Source organism: Neofelis nebulosa, chromosome 13 (genome assembly GCF_028018385.1).
Source record: "Neofelis nebulosa isolate mNeoNeb1 chromosome 13, mNeoNeb1.pri, whole genome shotgun sequence".
Lineage (NCBI taxonomy): Eukaryota > Metazoa > Chordata > Mammalia > Carnivora > Felidae > Neofelis > Neofelis nebulosa.
In genome coordinates, this window is record NC_080794.1 from 82690908 (window position 1) to 82711166 (window position 20259).

The window sequence follows — 20259 nt, forward strand, 5'->3', positions numbered from 1 at the left end:
GACGTGGTCCTCAGTGGTGAGATGGTCAGAGCCTTGGCTCATAGACTGCTTTGTGATTGCCTTGACCTGCATGGTTAGAGAATCGATATGTTTTTCTGCCCAATGAATCTAGCCATTATAGTTCCTTTCCAGCAAGACTCCGGGCTGTTTATCCTCATTATCAGAACTTTAAAAGATCAAGGCTACTGAAGGGTGTCTGATGTGCGGTGAGACGGGGACTATATTCCAGCATAGTAGCCAATGAGGAGGGCACCGGCCGATGAGACAGGATTCAAAAACTAGTACTAAAGTGGCCAGGACCCTCGGTCCCAGGGAGGCTGGTGGATGCATTCCAGGCATCGCGAAGGCCACATTGGTGCAGGGAAACAAGGCCAGTGCGGGGTCAGTCGTTGCTTATTATGACCCAGAGCGGGTCCCGATTTCCCTGCCATGGCCGATGGGAAGAAACCCAATGGACTCTTCCCATGCAGCCTTTGGCACCCACCGTTTTGGGGGCGTTCACAAGCAGAGAGCCAGCAGATGTGAACATTCAGTCCCCAGAACCGCCTGGGGACAGGAGCCCTGGAGGCAGTTACTAATCGTCTGTGGTGGGTTCAGTGCGTGATCTGGTTCAGCGCAGCCCAGCTTCCGGGAGGCTGGAGGCTAGAATTACTGGTCTTGAAGAAATAAATCAACAGGAGCTCCAAGGAACAAAAATGAACAATTGAAAGGTAGACACCCCTTCTTCCCCATCACAGGCAGTAGACAATGAAATCTGAGATCATGAATGCTTTGTGGTGTCTTTTTACCAAAGAGTTTAAGCCTTAAACTATGGAGGGTCGTGGGTGAGTAAGAGCGACCCCTGGTGGCAGGAATTTCCACGCCTGACTGGTATTACTTTCGGGGGGAGGGCTCTGGCTATGGGGTTTCCAGACGAACCACTTTGAACTTCTTGGCCTGAACATCAGATTTCTTTAGGGAAATGGTGGCGCAGAGTGTTCTTTTTTGCAGAGGGAATCACAGAATATGCCTTGAACGGCACCTCTGACCCCTGTTTTCTGCAAAAGGGAGGCCTCCTTTGCCTCCTCGACCCCCATGGCTATTTCGTTTTCATGAACTTTGTACCAGGATAACTGGACGGAGATTTTAATATTTGACTCTAATGAGACCAGATGACCTGTCTACATTGGCTCTGGGTGATCATGAAGCTAATGGAGAGACCCATCTTTTCTGGACTTCTATGCAGGGGAAATCTCTGTAGGCGGAGATCCAAGATCCGGCTCTCCCCTCCCCTTCTTTGTGAGGTCCCGGGATCTCTCAAGAGGTTTGGGAAATATCTGGGGCCTGGGTCTCAGCTACACTGAAGAGTAACAACAGCTCAAAAGGCTTTTGTTTCTTGTTCCTCAGCTTTAGTCCATTATGATTTCTCCCTTTGTTCTTATTGTCATGAGCATAAAGGAGGTGCCTTCTAAGAGCAAGCCCAAAGAAGCCACTTCCTGTTCACAATTAGAAACATAGATTCTCCTCCACAAACACGTGAATGTCTGGGGTGCAGGGCTCTGGACTAACCCACAAACCATCAAGAGGGGCGCGGGCTCCTGGAGTCAGGCCATTTGTAGGAAGAGAGGGCAAGAGCTGGCTCCGTGGGTACTGGTCTGGTGGCACACACAGCCCTCGGCATCCACGACGATGCTAATAACCGTGTTTTGTGTTCATTTTGCGGATGGGCACCCAACACCACGCCAGACGCTCTGTGCGCACAAAGTGAACTTTAATTTTCTTTAAATCAATTCATTTCCGATTCCGAGTCCTTACTCTGCCAGGCTGGTGGGCATGCCCACGTCAGCCGTCCTTGCAAGGCCCCCCTCCCCACCTGCTCTGTTGAGGCCGTCGTCTGTCCCCTCGCCACCGTGGTGCCCGTGATCCGGGCCACGCTGTCCCTCGGGCCCTAGGAGTGCGCTGCTTACATGATGCTCTTGGCACTGGGGAGTCTTTGGTGAGGCCGGGAGGACACAGTCAGGGAGCAGGGAGGGACTCTCAGACATTCCTCACTTTCTAAGACTTTCCTCTGCTCTCTTGTTTTGCTCCAATGCATTTATCTCTCCCTTTGCCACATTGGACAATCAGCATTTTCTCTTCACAGGCGAGATGATAGGTTTTTACAAAAGACCGAAGAAACCATTGGCCTCATACTGTGTTTTCTCATTGGAAAAACTCCAGAGAGAAAACACAGAAAGGCTCGCAGTGGTTCCCACTGGACCTGGAGACAAGGGAAGAATGTAGGGGGAAAGGCATATGTTAATATTGCCTAACGTCCCTCCACACAGCGTTCTCTTCACTCTGCAGATGGGGAAACTGAGGCTTGGAGCCCTATGTCATCTACGATTTAGTAGTAGAAAGTCCATTGTTTCTGCCTTTAAGGGTCTTCCTCCCTCTGAATGACACAAGGATGGGGCTCCTACATCCCCGAAGGGGTAAAGGTTTTCATCCGACTGAGGCACGTCAATTCATCCGCCTTGCGTTCCCATCGCCACGTGGTGTCGCTGTTGCAACTTCGCCCCGCTTTGCTCAGAGCCCTGCAGAGGCTGGGAGGCACCTCCCTTGTGCCCATCGCTGCCCAAGTCCCTGCCTCCTGAGGGAGGATGAGCCCGCGCTCCTAGGACAAAGCCGGGGTGCCCCTCTTACTGCTCAGCAACGTCCACCCTCGAGCATGGCTGCCCTGGGTGCCTGCGCCCAGTTCGGGGTCCACCGCCCACCGTCTCACGAGCCTTCCTTTCGCTCCTTGGGTACCACCAGCCAGGGATGGCACCCCTTTCTTTTTAAACACTCAAAACACAATGGATCTTACCATACAACTTCTCCCCAGAGAGTAGAGCTATGAGGTTGCACCAGAGGAAATGACTGTCTTGTAGGAAAAACTGCTGAGTAGTAGCTGTTTCCTGTCCTCTCGCAACCTACCTGCTCACGCTTCCAAGGAGGGTCACAGGCAGTAGTTCAGAGCTGACTGACGTTTCTCAGGCAGAGGCCCTAAGCGAGTCCTAAGTGAGTTTCTGGCACCTTTGTCACTGAAGAAGAGGGGCTAGAAACTCAACAGCCTAGAGTCTTTAAAAAACAAATTTTTTTTTAATGTTTATTTATTTTTGAGAGACAGAGTGTGAGTGGGGGGTGGGGGGCAGAGAGAGAAAGGGAGACACAGAATCCCAAGCAGGCTCCAGGCTCCGAGCTGTCAGCACAGAGCCTGACAGCCCGACGCGGGTCTCGAACTCACAGACCCCGAGATCATGACCTGAGCTGGACTTGGACACTTAACTGACTGAGCCACCCAGGCGCCCCTCGATAGCCAGGAGTCTTAACCATTATCTGCTGGTTCTCAAACGTGAGCAGGCCTCAGGATCACCCTGCCAGGCTGGTTAAAACATAGATCGCTGGGTTTCTTTTCCAGAGATTCTGATTCAGTAGGTGTGGCCCAGGGCCTAAGGATGAGCGTTTCTAACCGGTTCCCAAGTGATGCTGATGCTGCTGGTTGGTCCAAGGTCCACACTTGAGAACCACTGCATTATTCCCTGGAGCTGTGTGATGCCATAGGCTCAGTGCTGTTGGGGTTCAGGAGAAGAAGGCTTCTCTGAGGGCTGGGGTGGACAAGGAGAGTCTCCTGGCAGGGGTGGGGGGTGAACTAAAGGGGACAGCTCTAGAGGCCATCCCAGGTGGGGCGGAATTCCTGAATTGGGTCTCTTTGTGGCTGAGTAGGACGTGAGCCCTGACAGAGGGGGTGAGTGTTCACTAAAAACAAGGCAGAAGGAGTGAGGTCAGATGGAGGAGAATATGGAGGTCAGGTGAGGGGTTGAGATCTTATCCTGCAAGTAACAGGAAGCTGGAGGAGGGCTTTGTGGTTTGTTTGTTTATATTTAAATAAAGATTTATGCATGTGAGGACAGAGTTCAGAGGACGAATTTAGGGGCTTGGACTGGTGTGCTGGAGGGGGAGGCTGGAAGGACATAAGGGAGGTCCCTGTAGCGGCGGAATGGTCCCCAGGAAACCATCCCAAGGCAGAACCCACAGAACCTGGTGACTGCCTGGGTGTGGGCAGAGGAAGTGGAGACAAAGAAGGTTTCTGGAACCTGCTAAGGTTCTGGAACAAGAACCCAAAAGAAGGACCCACCATCAGAGCCAAGGATGTCTAAAGGGATACCTACTATAGGGAAATTATGAACAATTCTGGACACATTGAAAGAAAGACCATAGGAGTCTCCTGGGAACCCTGGCTTTTATTTAAGCTGGCCCCTGGTGTGGGGAGGGGTGATAGTTTAATGGAGCATTGTGGTCCCCAATTCTATACTATCCTCATGGTGGTTCACACGTTAGTCTCAGGTGGGGTAGTTCATTCCACTGCTCTTATTTTCATGACCTTAAAACTGTACCTAAGAGCATAGGACAAGGTCAGGATGGGGGTGAAGGATAGTAAATGAAACCATCGGGGGTGGTATTTCCCAGTCTCCCCAGATCATAAGGTTTACCTGGGTGTTTGTAAAATATATAAATTCCTAGAGCCACCCTAGTCCTTCTGAATCAAATCGCTACATGTGGAACTTAGGACTCTGTGGGTTTTTTGGTGTGTGTGTGTGTGTGTGTGTGTGTGTGTGTGTGTTTAAGCTTATTTATTTCTTTTGAGAGAGATAAGAGCACAAGTAGGGGAGGGGCAGAGAGAGACAGAGAATCCCAAGCAGGTTCTGCACAGTCAGCACAGAGCCCAATGCGGGGCTCAAACTCACGAACCACGAGATCATGACCTGAGCTGAAGCCAGACACTTAACCGACTGAACCACCCACATGCCCCAGGAATCTGTGTTTAATAAGCATCCTAGGTGATTCTCATGAGTGGGGGAATTTCTGAAATACTCATCTATTGCCAGGTCCAAGTTATAAGTATTAAAAATACCCCATTTCCTGACCTCTCCCATGAAGAGTCTGATACAGTAGATTTGGGGTGAAGCCCAACAATCTGTTTTTAATAAGACACCCATGTGATCTTTATGACAAACTCTTAGCACACGGCCCAAGGTGCTACCCTCAGGCCAACAGCAATACCAACTTGCTTGTGCTTCTGTAAACTTTCAAGTTATGGCACAGAATTTGGGGATAATTCGTGTACATTAAGCCTCTGTCCTCTCCCCTCTTCTATTTTTTTCCTCCTACAAATATCTATTGGGCGCCACCGTTCTGGGCCCGATTCTGTGCTAGGTGGTGGGGACACAGCTGTCAGCCAGAGCCCTGGAGTCTCTCTGCCCCACTGGGTAAGTAGGTTGTAGTGAGGAAGTCGGACATTAAACAAGGAAACAAAAGGAAGACAGACACTTTCAGGTAATATCAGGGCTCTAAAAGGCACCAAATGGGGCGCTGGGGTAGATGGCCACAGACAGGGAGTGGCTAGTTCAGATTCAGTCGTGGTTCTCAAAGTGAAGTCCAGATTGGCAGGCTCAACATCCCCTGCAAACCTGACAGAAATTCAGTCTTAGGTCAGACTCTCTGAATCCAACTCTAGAGGTGGGGCCCCGGGATCTGTGTTTAACCAGGCCTCCAGGTGATTCTGATGCACCCCAAGGTTTGATGCACCTGACGCTGAGAACCCTACAGTTTGATACTCTGGATTAGATGCTCAGAGAAGGAGGTGATGTATGAACTGAGTCTGGAATGGCAAAAAGGAGGCCAGGCATGGGGGGCACCTGGGGGACTCAGTCAGTTGAGTGTCCGACTCTTTGATTTTGACTAAGGTCACGATCTCACGGTTCGTAGGACTGAGCCTGATGTGTAAGGCTCCGTGCTGACAGTGAGGAACTTGCTTGGGATTCCCTCTTTCCTCTCTCTCTCTGCCTCTCCCCCAATCACTCACACATGCACATGCTCTCTCTCTCTCTCTCTCTCTCTCTCTCTCTCAAAAATAAATAAACTTAAAAAAAAAAAAAAAAGGCAGGCAGAGGAAGATCCAGGTCTAGGGACAGGCAGTGGAAAGGACGTAAGGGGCAAATGAATTTGGTTTGTTAGAGAAACAGAAGAAGGCTGATGAGTAGGAAGAGGTGGGGAGGAGGACAGGGTCCAGATTGGCCAGACTAGGGCCTGAAGGCCATGGTAAGAGATCTAGATTTAGGTGACATGAATGGATTTATTTTTTTTTAATGTTTATTTATTTACTTAGAGGGAGAAAGCACAAGCAGGGAAGGGGAAGAGAGAGAGAGAGAGAGAGAGAGAGAGAGAGAGAGAGAGAGAGAATCCCAAGTAGGCTCTGTGTTGTCAATGCAGAGCCTGACTCTGGGCTGGACCCCACAAACTGTGAGATCATGACCTGGGCTGAGATCAAGACTCAGACGCTTAACCAACTGAGCCACTCAGGCGCCCCTGATTTATGTTTTAATAGAACCTCTCTGACTGCTGTGTGGAGAATGCAAGGGGGCCAGACTGGAGGCCGGGAGGTCAGAGAAGGAAGCATGAGCAGGGGAGTTCTGAAATACTCAGGACCCTGGCAGGATCCAGCGTGCCTCTAAGGAGGCAGGGATCACAATCATGGTTTCATTATCTCCCTCTGTCCTGCTACAGGAACCTTCCTAGACAGTTTGTTCCTAATTGCCTTCTCCTCCCCAAGAACTCTCCATTAGGTACATTGTATATGTATTGTGGTCTTTGGATTCCATATTGGACCAGCTATGACCTTGTAATTGCACTGTAATATCTAAGATGTTTTCCCCTCCCGAGAGCCAATGTTCACCCCTCTGGGGAGGATCCTGAGCACAGCGGGACTGAGGTGATTACAGTGAAAATGGAGAAACAGACACAGCTCTGATATTTTGGGTATTCGGGAGCTGAGAGACAGGACCCGATGGATTGATGGATTGGATTTGGAAGGAGAGAGGGAACAGTCAAGGAAGATTCCTTTAACTTTGGCTTCAGCAATTGGGCGATGAGCACCCTTTGCTGAGAAGTGAAAAAGTGGCCAATCGGGTATATTCCGCCGAGTTCCACAGTCGCAGACCCAGTGTCCAGTATTGGGTGACGCTGGCCAAAAAGTGAGCTGTCACAGTCCCCGTCTCACAGGGCCACCCAGGATAGACCTCCATCTTTGGGAGAAAAGCAGGGCTCTCTTTGGTACTTCAGGGATAGCCCACTTCCTGCTGTACACCCAGTCCCTTAAACACCTGAACAGACCTCATCCTTTTTGGGGGATGGGGAGAAGATTCCATATTCCATTTAGCGAACATGGGTCTGCAGCTCACCACAGGCCAAGCTCTGAGCTGGAGGCCAGAGGGGGAAGAGACCAACGGGACGTATTGGTCCAGTTGTAGAGAGAGGCATGTAAACAAAGCGTTCTAGAAGAGCTAAATGCTACAGGCAGGCTCTGTGGGAGCACCGGGGTGGGAGAGAGGGCCCGGCTCTGCTGAGGGAAGGGAGAGAGTCCTCCAGAGGGAGCACCCTTGCTGCTGGGTCTTTGAAACCAAATAGAAATAGGGATTTGTGGGGAAAGAAGATGGTTCCAGGCAGAGGGAACACTGTAATTATTATGGATCTATAGGAAACAGACTTTAGGAAAGACTGGACTTACTGGGCTCTGTAAAAAAAAAAATATCCTTTTTAATGTTTATTTTTGAGAGAGAGAGAGTGCAAACTGGACAGGGGCAGAGAGACAGGGAGACACAGAATCCAAAGCAGGATCCAGGCTCTGAGCTGTCAGCACAGAGCCCGACACAGGGCTCGAACTCATGAACTGTGAGATCGTGACCTGAGCCGAAGTCAGATGCTTAACTGACTGAGCCACACAGGCGCCCCCAGACTTACTAGGCTCTTCAATAGAGAACTCCAGACCTTCTTTAAGTCTGGGAAACAGAAGATGTGGCAGATTCATTAAGCTCAACCCCTTGACTTTTTCAAATATAGACTTACTTAGAACAAAAATTCTTGGTGTTTGGGTAGCAGCAGCTTAGGGAAGGGTAGAAAAATGGTTTGAAACATGAAAGGGTGGACTTGAAATGACAGGCCAGAATGTCCCCTTGTGCCTTGCCACTGAGTCACCTGCATGCAGGGCAGGGGACCCAGGGCCCAAACACACACCTCACCCGCCACTCAGAATGGACACACGCAGATGACCGGAAGGCCACGAGGAAATCGAGGCTCGGAGAGGTTAAGAAACTTGTCCCCACACAGACAAAATGTGGCGTGGTGGGGACCACAGTCCAGCTCGGTCTGGTGCCTCTGGAAGCCGGGGCTCAGACCCGTTATTGCTGAGCTCTCCCGGGGGGTCTGAAAACATTTGTGTTGTGGTCTCCATAATTAGAAGGAAACCCGGGTCTGTCCTTCAATTTAATTTCCCTATAAACAAGGTCCATTCGCAGACCCAGAAAAAAGAAAAATGAAAAAGACCTGTTTGATGAGCAGGGGCTGGGCCAGCTCTTCATGACCATGCCCCGTGTTTCCTAGGCAATAGTAATCTCCTCCTTGCAAACAAACTTCTGCAAAGTCCCAGATCTACTCCCAAGCTCCTGCCAAGGCTGGGTGTGTCAGGCGGAGCCGGGGGGGCAGCCTCCGCCCAGCCAGTCCCCAGTCCTGCTTCTGACTCATTATTTAACTCTGGCAGGAAGTAAACACAGAGAGGGGGCGGGGGGGGGGGGGGGGGGGGGTAGTGAGCTCCTGACTTGAGATACAGGCTGAGAAAGAAGGTCACGCGCTGAATTAGGTGTGTGTCTGCTTTCTGCTCATCTGGTTTCAACAGGGCATTTAAAAAGAGGAGAGGAGGAGTATTTTTCCATCCTGAGATCATCTCCCATGCATTGCAACAATTTGGAAAATACAGAAAAGTGACAAGTGAGGGGGAAAAAAATTACCAATGCACTCACCATCTATAGACAAATGCTCTTAAAATATTAGTGCTTCCCTCAAGCTTTTCACATTTTCCTCATTCTTTATTGATTGTGGTGGCTGTGTGTGTATGTGCGTATATATTTTCATGTATTTAAATATTTAAATATCTTCAAACAATATATTTATTGATATAAATATTTATGTAATCTATTTAAACAATAATTATGTAATATATTTAAACAATAATATTTATGTAATATATTTAAATAATATATTGACACACATATAATTTTAAAATATGTTAACATACATATTAACACAACATACACATACATATATTATGCATAATATACTTAAATATTTAAACAATATACTAATACAGGTATTTATATACTACATACTTAAATAATTTATAGACTATGTTTTAGAGCAGTTTCAGGTTTATAGAAAAATTGAGCCCTACAGAGAATTCTTATATACCCCCCTTCCTCCTATACAGTTTGCCTTATTATTAACATTTTGCATTAGTGTGGTATATTTGTTACAGCTAATGAACCAATATTGATACATTATTAACTAAGATCTACAGTTTATATCAAGCTCTGCTCCGTATAGTCAATGGATTTGGCAAATCCATAACACAATATCATACAGGTATTCATTGCAGTATCTTACAGAATAGTTTTACTGCCTTAAAAATTTTCCTGTGCTGCACCTTTTCATTCCTCCCTCCCACCCCTACCAACCCCTGGTAACCATTGATCATTTTACTGTCTCCATAGTTTTGTGTGTGTGTGTGTGTGTGTGTGTGTGTGTGTGTGTGTGTTTATTGGTATAAAATACATTCTGTAAAAGTATGAAGCTGAGAGCTTGATGAATGTTTACACTCACGTGTAATCAAGCCTCCCCTAGATCTAAATCATTCCCGTCACCCCAGGACATTCTCTCATGTCCCCTCCCAGTCAATACACTGCCCAAGAATAACAACCATTCTGACTTCTGCCAGGTCTTGAACATCATATAAAGGGGGATTAAACATCATTTATACTTTGGTGTCTGGCTTCTTAAAAAAAAAAAAAAAAAAAAATATATATATATATATATATATATATATATATTTATATATATATATATATTTATATATATTTAAATATATATATTTATATATCCAATATATATCCATATATATATAACCCTAACCCTAACTCTAACCCTAACTCTAATCATATATATATGGGGTTTTTTTCCTTTTTTTTTCAACGTTTTTTTTTTTTTAATTTATTTTTGGGACCGAGAGAGACAGAGCATGAACGGGGGAGGGGCAGAGAGAGAGAGGGAGACACAGAATCGGAAACAGGCTCCAGGCTCCGAGCCATCAGCCCAGAGCCTGACGCGGGGCTCGAACTCACGGACCGCGAGATCGTGACCTGGCTAAAGTCGGATGCTTAACCAACTGCGCCACCCAGGCGCCCCATGTTTTTTTTTTAAGTTTATTTATTTTGAGAGAGAGAGAGCGCATAAGGAGGGGCAGAAAGAGAGGGGCAGAGAGAATCCCAAGCAGGCTCTATGCTGAGAGTGCAGAGCCTGACGTGGGACTCAATCTCACGACCGTGAGATCATGACCTGAGCTGAAACCAAGAGTCAGAAGCTTAACCAGCTGAGCCACCCAGGTGCCCCATGTGTGTTCTAATTTTCATTTGGTTCAAGTATTGGTTCAAATACTTTCTAATTTTCCTTTTAATTTCTTCCTTGACTCATGGGCTATTAGAAGTGTATTATTTTATATCCAAATAGTTGGGGACTTTCCAGATATCCTTCTGTTATTAATTTATAATTTAATTCCACTCTAGCCAGATGATATGCTTTGGATAATTTGAATCTTTTTAAATTTATTGAGACTTTTTAAAATGGGTAGAATATAGTCTATCTTCTAAATGTACCATTTGTACTTGAAAAGAATATAATTCTGCCACTAATGGGTAGTGTTTAGCAATTGGGTCAAGTTGGTTGATAGTGTTGCTCTAGTCTTTTATATCTGTGCTGATTTTCTATCTACTTGTTTAATCAATTATTTTTTTAAATTTTGTTTATGTTTTATTTTATATTTGAGAGAAAGAGAATGAGAGAGCACAAGCAGGAAAGGAGCAGAGAGACAGAGACAGAATCTGAGGCAGGCTCCAGGCTCCGAGCTGTCAGCACAGAGCCCGACGCGGGGCTCGAACCCACGAGCAGTGAGATCATGACCTGAGCTAAAGACGCTTAACTGACTGAGCCACCCAGGCGCCCCTTGTTCAATCAATTATTGAGAAAGGGGTATGGAACTATCACTTTATAACCGGGGATTTGGCCATTTCTTTCTTTTTTTTTTTTTTTTTTGATCAGGTTTTGCTTTGTGTATTTTGAAGCTCTATTATTAAATAAACTTAAAAAATGTTTATTTATTTATTTTGAGAGAAAGAGAATGTGGTGGGAGAGTGGAAAGAGAGGGAGAGAGAGAATCCCAAGCAGGCTTTCAGCACAGAGCCCATCATGGGGCTTGATCTCACAAACCATGAGATCATGACCTGAACCAAAATCAAGAGTCAGACGCTTAATGGAGTGAGCTACCTAGGCTCCCCTGTTATTAAATAGACTTTTAGAATGTTTATGTCCTATTGATGAATTGAACCTTTTATCGTTAGGATGATCTTCCTTATGCCTGGTAATATTCCTTGCTCCAAAATCTGTTTTGTCTGATATAATACAGACACAGCAGCTTTCTTTTCATTAACATTTTCACAGTATAGTTTCCCCCTGCCTTTCATTCTCTTACTTTTACTCTATTTGTATTTTTAAGCAAAGTTTGAAATGCTTTTTCTGTAGACAGCATATAGTTGGGTCTTTTTTTTGCCATCCACTCTGAATATTACTGCCTTTTAACAGAAGTGTTTATTACATTTACATTTAATGTGATTATCGATATGGTTGGTTTAAATCTACAGTCTTATTTGTTTTCTCCATCTCTTTTCTGTGCCTTTTACCCTACTTTTTGGCTTCTTTTGAAAAAAAAGTCATTATTTTAATGATTCTATTTTATTTCCCTTTTAACTTATTAGCCATAACTATTTGTGTTATGTAGGTGGTTGCTTTAGGATCTATACTATACATCTTTGAAGTGATGCATTTCAAGTGTTATTACACCATTTCATGTACATTTAGTAGAGTCTTACAACAATATATTTTTATTTCTCCCCTTTGGGCCTTTGTGTTTTGTTGTCATATATTTTATTTCTATGTATGTTTCAAATCCCACGACACATGTTATTTTTGCTTGACATAGCCAACTATCTCTTAAAGGAGATTTAAATAATGAGGAAAAAAGAACTTATATTTGCCTGCAGAGTCACCATTCCTGCTGTTACTTATTCTTTTGTGTAGGTACCAATGGCCATCTGGTATTATTTTCTTTGGGTTTGTGGGACTTCCTTCAACAGTTTTTGAAAGATAGGTCTGCTGGTACTTAATTCTCTTGGCTTTTAAATGTCTGAAAAAAAAAAACCTTCATTTCACCCATGTTTCAGGAAGCTGTTTTTGCTAGGCAAAGAGTTCTTGATCGACAGTTCTTTTCTCTTTTACTACTTGAAATTGATTGCCCCCCTGCACTCTAGCGTGCGTGGTTTCCAACAAAAACTCCTGCCATCCTTTCTTTTGTTCTTCTGTCTTTCCTTCTCTGGCTGCTCTTAATATTTTTTTATGTTTTTACTGGTTTTAAGCAATTTGGTTATGATATACTTTGGTGTAAGTTCCTTCTTGTTTCTTGTGCTGAGAGTTAGATTCTTATATCTATGGGTTTATAGTTTACATCATTTTTGGTAAGTTTTGCAGCCATTATTTCTTCAAATAGTTTTTAAAAATCTCCCTCCCTCCTTTGAGGACTCTAATTAAATACATATTTGGCTGCTTGAATTGTCTCACAACTCACTGATGCTCTGTTTTTAAAAATTCTTGTCCTTTTCTCTGCGTGTTTCATTTTGGAGTCTTTCTACTGCTCTGTCTTCGAGTTCACTTGTCTTTTTCTCTGTAAGGACTAATCTGTTACTAATCCCACCCACTATGTTTTTCATTTTAGATATTAGAGTTTTCTTCTTGACACACTTGATTGGGATTTTTTTTTTTTTAAGATTTTAGTTTTAAGTAATCCCTGCATCCAACATGGGGCTCAAACTCACAACCCCGAGATCAAGAGTCACATGCTCCACTGACTGAGCCTGTCGGGTGCCCCTAATTGGGATCTTTTTTATGTCTTCCACATCTGTACTTAACATGCTCAATCTTCCCTCTAGCCTCCTGAACATATGGAACACAGTTATAATACTTTTTAAAAAGTCCTTGCGTAAGTAAACTTATAAAAACATTTTTTTAAATGGGGGGGCACCTGGGTGTCTCGGTTCATCATCCGACTTCAGCTCAGGTCATGATCTCATGGTTCCAGGGTTCGAGCCCCGCTTCAGGCTCCGTGATGACAGTGTGGAGCCTGCTTGGGATTCTCTCTCTCTCCCCCCCTCTATCTGCCCCTTCCTGACTCATATTTTCTCTCTCTCTCTCAAAATAAATAAATAAACTTAAAAAAAAATTTTTTTAAAGTCCTTGTGTACTAATTCTATCATCTGCATAATTTCTGGGTTGGTTTTGATTAACTGAGTTTTATTTTCATTGTGGGTCATATTTTCCTGCTTCTTTGCATTCCAGATACTGTGGGGCCTTATGCTTTTGGATCCCGGATATTTTTGTATTCTTATAAATATTCCTGAACTTTGCTCTGGGATGCAGTTAAGTTATCTGGAACAGCCTAATCCTTTTAGGGCTTCATTAGATGGGATCAGAGCAGTGTTTAGCCCAGGATTCATTTTTTCCACTACTGAGGCAAGACCTTCTTAGTGCTTTAACAGACGTCCCATGAATTATGGGGTTTTCCACCATGGCTGGTGGGAACAGGAGCTTTTCCCAGCCCTGTGTTAGCTTTAAGGATTCTTCCCCATAAACCTCCCTGATGGTCTGAACCTAGTGTCAGGTTCATATACATATACATGCTAATCAGCACTTGGATATCCCCAGAGTTCTCTCTTTGTCCAAGTTTCTTTTCTCTGGCACTCAGATGCCCAGCTCCGTCTCATCAAGCCCAAGAGACCGATGGACTCCCTGGGCCACATCCTTCAGGACTTAGGTGGGGTAAGAGGAGCACTTACTCTGTTGCTTTCCATCTCTGGGGATCACAGGCCTCTGTCGCCCATGTCTCCTCTAGCGGCCAAACCCCCATTAGTCCAACCCCCTGTTGTTGTTAATAATTCTTTGTATGACACTTTCCAACCCAAGCTCTCTGAAAAGACCAAAAAGTCACTGTATCAAGTTTCTTTCTCTAGTTTTAAATGGAAGAGCAGCAAAACACCTGGCATTTATTTTGGGAGTGGTAGGGAGATGTTTCCAGAAGAAAAAGAATAATAAGAGAGAGGATACCATGGGCAAGAGTTGTTTTTCTTTCCTTTTCAAGAGCAGCTTATTTTGCATACACTTGTAATCTCTTTTCTGTTTGTGGCCTCAAATGCCAACCTTGACAGGAGTTAATCTTCCCAAATCATCACCGCAGCTGTGTTAATGTTGGGAAGGAGCCTGGGATGGTTTTTATGTCTTCAACATGGAACTGGCTTGGTCTCTGGTGATGTTGACTCATCGACTCCCCCCACCCCACACACATTTAGGCCGGTGGAATTATAGAGAGGCAAATCTCAACAAAATAGGCTGGTGACTGGGACATGTTCTAGAAAAAAAAAACCCTTCTTCACAGTTTTTAGCTCAGTACACATGGGTTCAGCCTCACATGGTGACATTGATAACATCTTTTTGTTCAGGGAATGCCCCAAATTCTCTGAAAGATTTTTCAATCATCAAGGGAAGATTCCAATGTTTTGTACTTTTCTTGTGTTGACAAAGGCAGGAAAATGATTTTAATACACTTTAGAAGTCTTATCAAGAAGGAATGTTAGCAAAAATATGTTTACCGCTATGTGTTGTTTCTTGATGTCAAAACAAAATAAACACCCTGGCCGCCTTCCTGCCCCCCACAAAAAAAAAAAAAAAAAAAAAAGCAACAAAATAAAAATACCCCCATGATCCAAGCACACAAACAAAACAGTTGCTTGCATTTTCCCGTGGATAATTAGTAGGATTTAAATTAAAATTAAGAAAATATTCCTACCAAATTCCACCAAATTCCTTGAATTGGGCTGATTAAAGTCTCAAAGACCTTTCTCTATTATGAACAAAAAAGATATCCTCTCTAATGGGATAGTAGTTTTATTTTTGGGATTTGAACATTAGGAAATGTCTGAACAATCAGAACGAATTATTATGTCGGAAACGCATTTCAGTGAATTGGGGTCTGATCATGACTTATCTAGATGCATTGGAAGGACAACGATAGATGCGAATGACACACAGAGACATGGGTTTGTGCCAGCGATGGTGAGCTCGTGTGTGCAACAATCCATCAGCCCTTCCAGCAATCAGTCTGGGAAGCACAAAATTGGGTCATTCCGCTGTCTTTTGGACGCTACGGGAAAGATGCTGAAAAACTTGGTTAGAAGCTCATTTTTGAATTTTCCTTGGAATTCGGTTGCCGGGTTTCCTCCCTATGCTTTGCCGAATGATGGATTCCCACAAGCAGACTGACACTGACCGTGACCTTGAAGTCATGTAAAAGTTCATGTGGCAGAGTACAGATGAAATAGTAAGGAAAACACGCCCTCACGCACACCCCTTCTCCCCCGTAACTCTTTAGAACCTAACAATATTTTCCTTCCACCTGTTTCATGGGCTGCTCAAGCATTGTGGTCTTTGTTTTTTTCTATCACAGAATGAGCATAAGAAAGAGTTAAAACTGGATTAAAAATACAAAGCTGAGTCTGACAAGGCTGCTAAGGTCAGTGGGCTCCTAGGCCTCTGTGCAGGAAGCACTCTTTGGACAAGTTAAGATCGTGTGTGTAGATTCGACTTAATCTGCTGGAATAGCAAAGAATTTTCTGAGGGGGTGGCTTTCTCCACGAAATACCATGTTTAATTGTTTTTTTGTTTGTTTTGTTTGTTGAAGTTTACTTATTTTGAGAAAGAGAGAGAGTGCTTGCATGAGCAGTGAAGGGGCAGAGAGAGAAGGAGAGAGAAAGAGAGAGAGAGAGAGAGAGAGAGAGAGAGAAGCCCAAGCAGGCTCCATGCTGCCGGTGCAGAGCCTGATGCAAGGCTCAAACTCATGAACATGTGAGATCATGACCTGCTCCCAAATCAAGAGCCAGATGCTTAACTGACTCAGCCATGTTCCAGCCATGTTTGGTTGTTGGGACGTGACAATTTCCCTCTCTTTATTAACCTGAGAATTCTTTCCTCTGCACAAATCACTTAGAACAGAAATCCTTTCCCAAACTCCCTGGAATAGGGATCCATCTCACAGTATGGGAGTTAACCCAAGTAAGCAGGTTTTTATGTCAGTGAAAAAAATTATTCCTCATTTATATACTCATTCCATCATTCCACGATTCATTCGGCAGAGTATGTACGGGTGCTAGACCGAGATATAAAAACAAATGAGATGACTTCCCTTTAGCCTCCAGGAGGTCATACCCAGCAGGAAAATAAGTGAGCAAACAAATAGGACAGCGTGTAGGTACTGAGAGAGAGTCTGCACACAGGCTTTAGGAGAATAGAAAAGGGAGCATATGCATCCCAGGGAGGGGTCCCTCCATGGAGGGAGGCGGATGGGGGGTTCCTACCCCAGAGCCCGGTGAGAGTGTCTGCACTGTTCCGGAGAGTAAGGGGGTCTTACCATGGAGGAGGGAAATCAGGGAAGCAAGTCAGAATGGCTGCTCCCAATACTGCCCCCTGAACTAACCCTCCACACCCAGTGCCAGGCTATGTACAAGTGCAGGGAGCCACAAAGGCTGGGGAGGGCCAGCCCCAGAGAGGTTGTCACATGGCAGGCAGCTGGGGGAGGAGAAGGGTACCTATGGGGGCTGCTTTCTCCAAGTCACCAAGCAGAGGAGTCTCACCTCCTCCCGAGAGATTACGCTAAGGGAGAATAGGGCAGAAGTGTCATACTTCTCTGAGGGCTCAGCTGTGTCAGAAAAACACCAAATTGGTGGGCCGAGGCAGGAACACACACAGCCGAGGACCGTCCCCAGCCCCGGGCCCCCTCATCACCACCCCAGCTGCCACGACTGGGGATAGTGTATTAGGATTGGTGGTTCCCAGGGGCTGCAGTCGAACTCACAGGATCTCTCTTTACTCCTTGCTTTTCTTTTCTAGAAAGAACATTGGAATGCAGTGAGTAACAGTGATGATGTGATGTGGGGAAATTACACTAATTTATGAAAATAACAAATCATTCACAGACTTCTGTACTTTATAATTAGTAACAAATTTCTCGCAGCACACCCCCTAGTTCATCAGACCCACCAGTGTGCGTAGGGCCTTAACCTCACTTCTTTGGAAGAAGCATTTAAACAAAAGTGTGTTGCCTTTTCTGAGCCTCATTTCCCTCATCTGTAAAATGAAGTGTTTGGACTAAACAGGTTACTAGAATGCTAGGGTTGCCTGGAAGAAAAGAGCATTCCTAACGTTCAAGTCAAACAACTGTGATTTGGGAGCATTTCTGTATATTTAGAATCCTTGTTTTGGGTTTATTTGTATCTGCCCATCCACCCATCCACCTACCCAACTGTCCATCCACTCAACCATCCATTCACTCACCCATCCATTTACCCAACCATCCACCTACCCAATCATCCATCCACCAACCATCCATCCACCAATCATTCATTTATCCAGCCGTCCATCCAACCGTCCATCTACCAATCACGCATCCATCTACCCAACCATCTATCCACCCAATGTTCCATCCACCCAAGCATTCATCCAATCACCCATCCATCTACTCATACATTCATATATTCAATGTTTGCTATACACTACATACTGAGGATACAATATTGAAAAGAGAAAAGACTCAGTCTTTATTATCTTCCAGTGGAGGGAATGGTCATCAATCCATGTTGATGGCAACTGTGACTACAGCCATCACTAGGTGGGCCTGTGAAAGAAGATCTGATCCCAGAGGTCAGGAAGGCTTTGTTGACAAGTGATGAGTGGAACTGAGACCTGCTGGGGAAGAGTAGGAGGGCTCTGGGCTCTGGGCTCCAGGCAGATGCACGGACAGGGAGCTCCGAGTGGGATGAGACAGGAAAGGCAGGCTGGGGCCACAGCTGATTGCAAAATGAAGCCATCGGAGAGTCTTCCCACGAGGCTGATGGGATCAGGCTTTTATTTCTAAGCCATCGCTCTGGCTGCAGACTGGAAGACAGAATAATGCAGCCAGAGTGAATGGGAGAAGCAGTGCCCGTGCAGAAGAGGTGAGGCCAGCAAGCACAGGGAAGCAGGAGGTGTCAGGGCCCTGGAGCCAGGCGGTGCGGGGCTTGATCTTGCTTCGCATCAGGAGCTCCGAGACCCTGAGTCCAGTCTTAAACCTCTCTGGGAATATTTCTACATGTGGGCAGTAAGGGCTATCCATTCTGCGGGGCTACTGAGTGCATTAAACACAGTCATAACTGAAAAGGGCTTAGCGTGGGCCTGGCCTTGATAAATGCTCAGTATATGGCCAACTCTCCATCGTGACAGTGATGCTTTATGGTTTTGCTGGTTCCCTTCAACCCTGGTAGTTCAGGGGCCACGCTTGTTTTTTCTCAAACGGCCTCCTTCTCTGAACATTCCCGGGTGGCTCAAGCGTATGTCTTCAGAACTGTGTATTTAGGAGCCCATCTGGATGTGATTGTCTCCAGCCAGGGTAGTGGGGATGGCCTTTTCTGCACCTCCGTTGTCTGCTCTGAATTTTGCTGCAGGAAATCACCTCTTAGCCCACGCTTCTCCGTTTGTCGTGCTGGGGGCCTCTGGTCTGCACCAAGGGGACCGCATCAGGCCTCATCCTGCAACTTGCACTCAACGGCAGCGCCCCCTTCGGGCTGCAAAGCCCCCATTGAGAGGTCTACGCTGCCCAGCCCTCAAGAGCCGGCCTTTGGATTCTGAGCTGGATGGCCGTCCCACACATGCTGATACAATCTTGAAGCATAAAAGGACATTATGTAACCTTCAGTTACTGAAGCGCCCTCACAGATCGGTTCTCAGAATTTTTCCTGCCCTTGGGCAAATCTGCTTCTGACAAGTGGCTTTAATCTGGTTTTAAAAATTGCTTCAGATGGATAATCAAAGAAATTGCTGGTGCTTAGCTTATGCTAAATAACCGAAGCAGGGCTTTTATTAGGGGAGGGAAGGGGGGAGTCGTGTGTCCCATGCGCGGTGGGAATTTGCTCCCGGTGGTTGTCTAAGACTCACAGGTTTTCAAGGTGCCCAAGTTGAGTGCATCTATCATCTTGTCCCTCAGTCCACCTGAAGGGAAGCCACACACTCCCTCTAAGCTGGCAGCTCCTGTCAGAGGCGGGAACAAGGAAGTGGTTTTATTTGCGTCATTACCAGTGGGGGGGTGGGGGGGGGGGCTGTGTTCTGTGCTTCTGGATCAATCGGACGTATGGAGGAGTGCTTCATTTCCAAATTACACATCACTGATCTCATTAACTTCTAAATGGTGAGACCCCTCGTTTGTGGGTGGGACACAAAATGCAAAGTGCTCGTTAAAAGGAAGCTGGCCAGATGGGGAGTGCAGAGTTGTTGGTTCCAGAACAATCCATGAGCCAACAGCCCTGTGGCTTGTGAGCCCTCCGAGCCTGGTGCTTCCTGAGGTAGACAGAGTCAACGCTGGGCCAGGGCTTTCTGGGCGCAGCTGTCCGTGTGACCAGCTGAGGATTACAGGGGTCTGGATAACTCACCCCCTGAGTTTTCTCTTTTTGCCCTTGTCAGTCCTGAAGGGGTCTGAAAACATGAATCTCGTTGAGACAGTAGCCAACTCTTTCTTGGGCCCATCTTAAACATTTTCAGCACATCATTCCTGTGTTATATGTGTGGGAACAGGCATTAAATAAGGATTAGTGGTGCTGTGATGGTGTATACATACCCTCTTTGAAGATGTCAAACACATTTCATAGGTGAGGGGCCTGGGGAGAGGCTGGAATAGATTCAGGGAAAGAGACTAGGGGCATAATCAACAGGTATTGGTTGATCACAGTTCTGGAGGCAGGATATCCAACATCAAGGTGCCAGCAGATTCTGTCTGCTGAGAGCCTGCTTCCTGGTTCACAGATGGACGTTTTTTCACTGCATCCTCGCAAGACAGAAGGGACAAGGGAGCTCTCCGGGGACTCGTTCATAAGGCCACTAATCCCATTCATGGGGGCTCCAGAATCAGGACCAAGTCACCTCCCAAAGGCCCCACCTCCCAATACCATCACCTTGGGGATCAGGTTTCCACAC

At 45.8% G+C, this 20259-nt stretch overlaps 1 protein-coding gene across 14 annotated transcripts in view; it reads left to right on the forward strand.

Moving 5' to 3' along the window:
- The window catches only part of TACC2 (transforming acidic coiled-coil containing protein 2), a 213385-nt gene that overhangs the window by 37541 nt on the left and 155585 nt on the right, over nt 1-20259 (forward strand). The gene's annotated exons all lie outside the window — the stretch shown is intronic.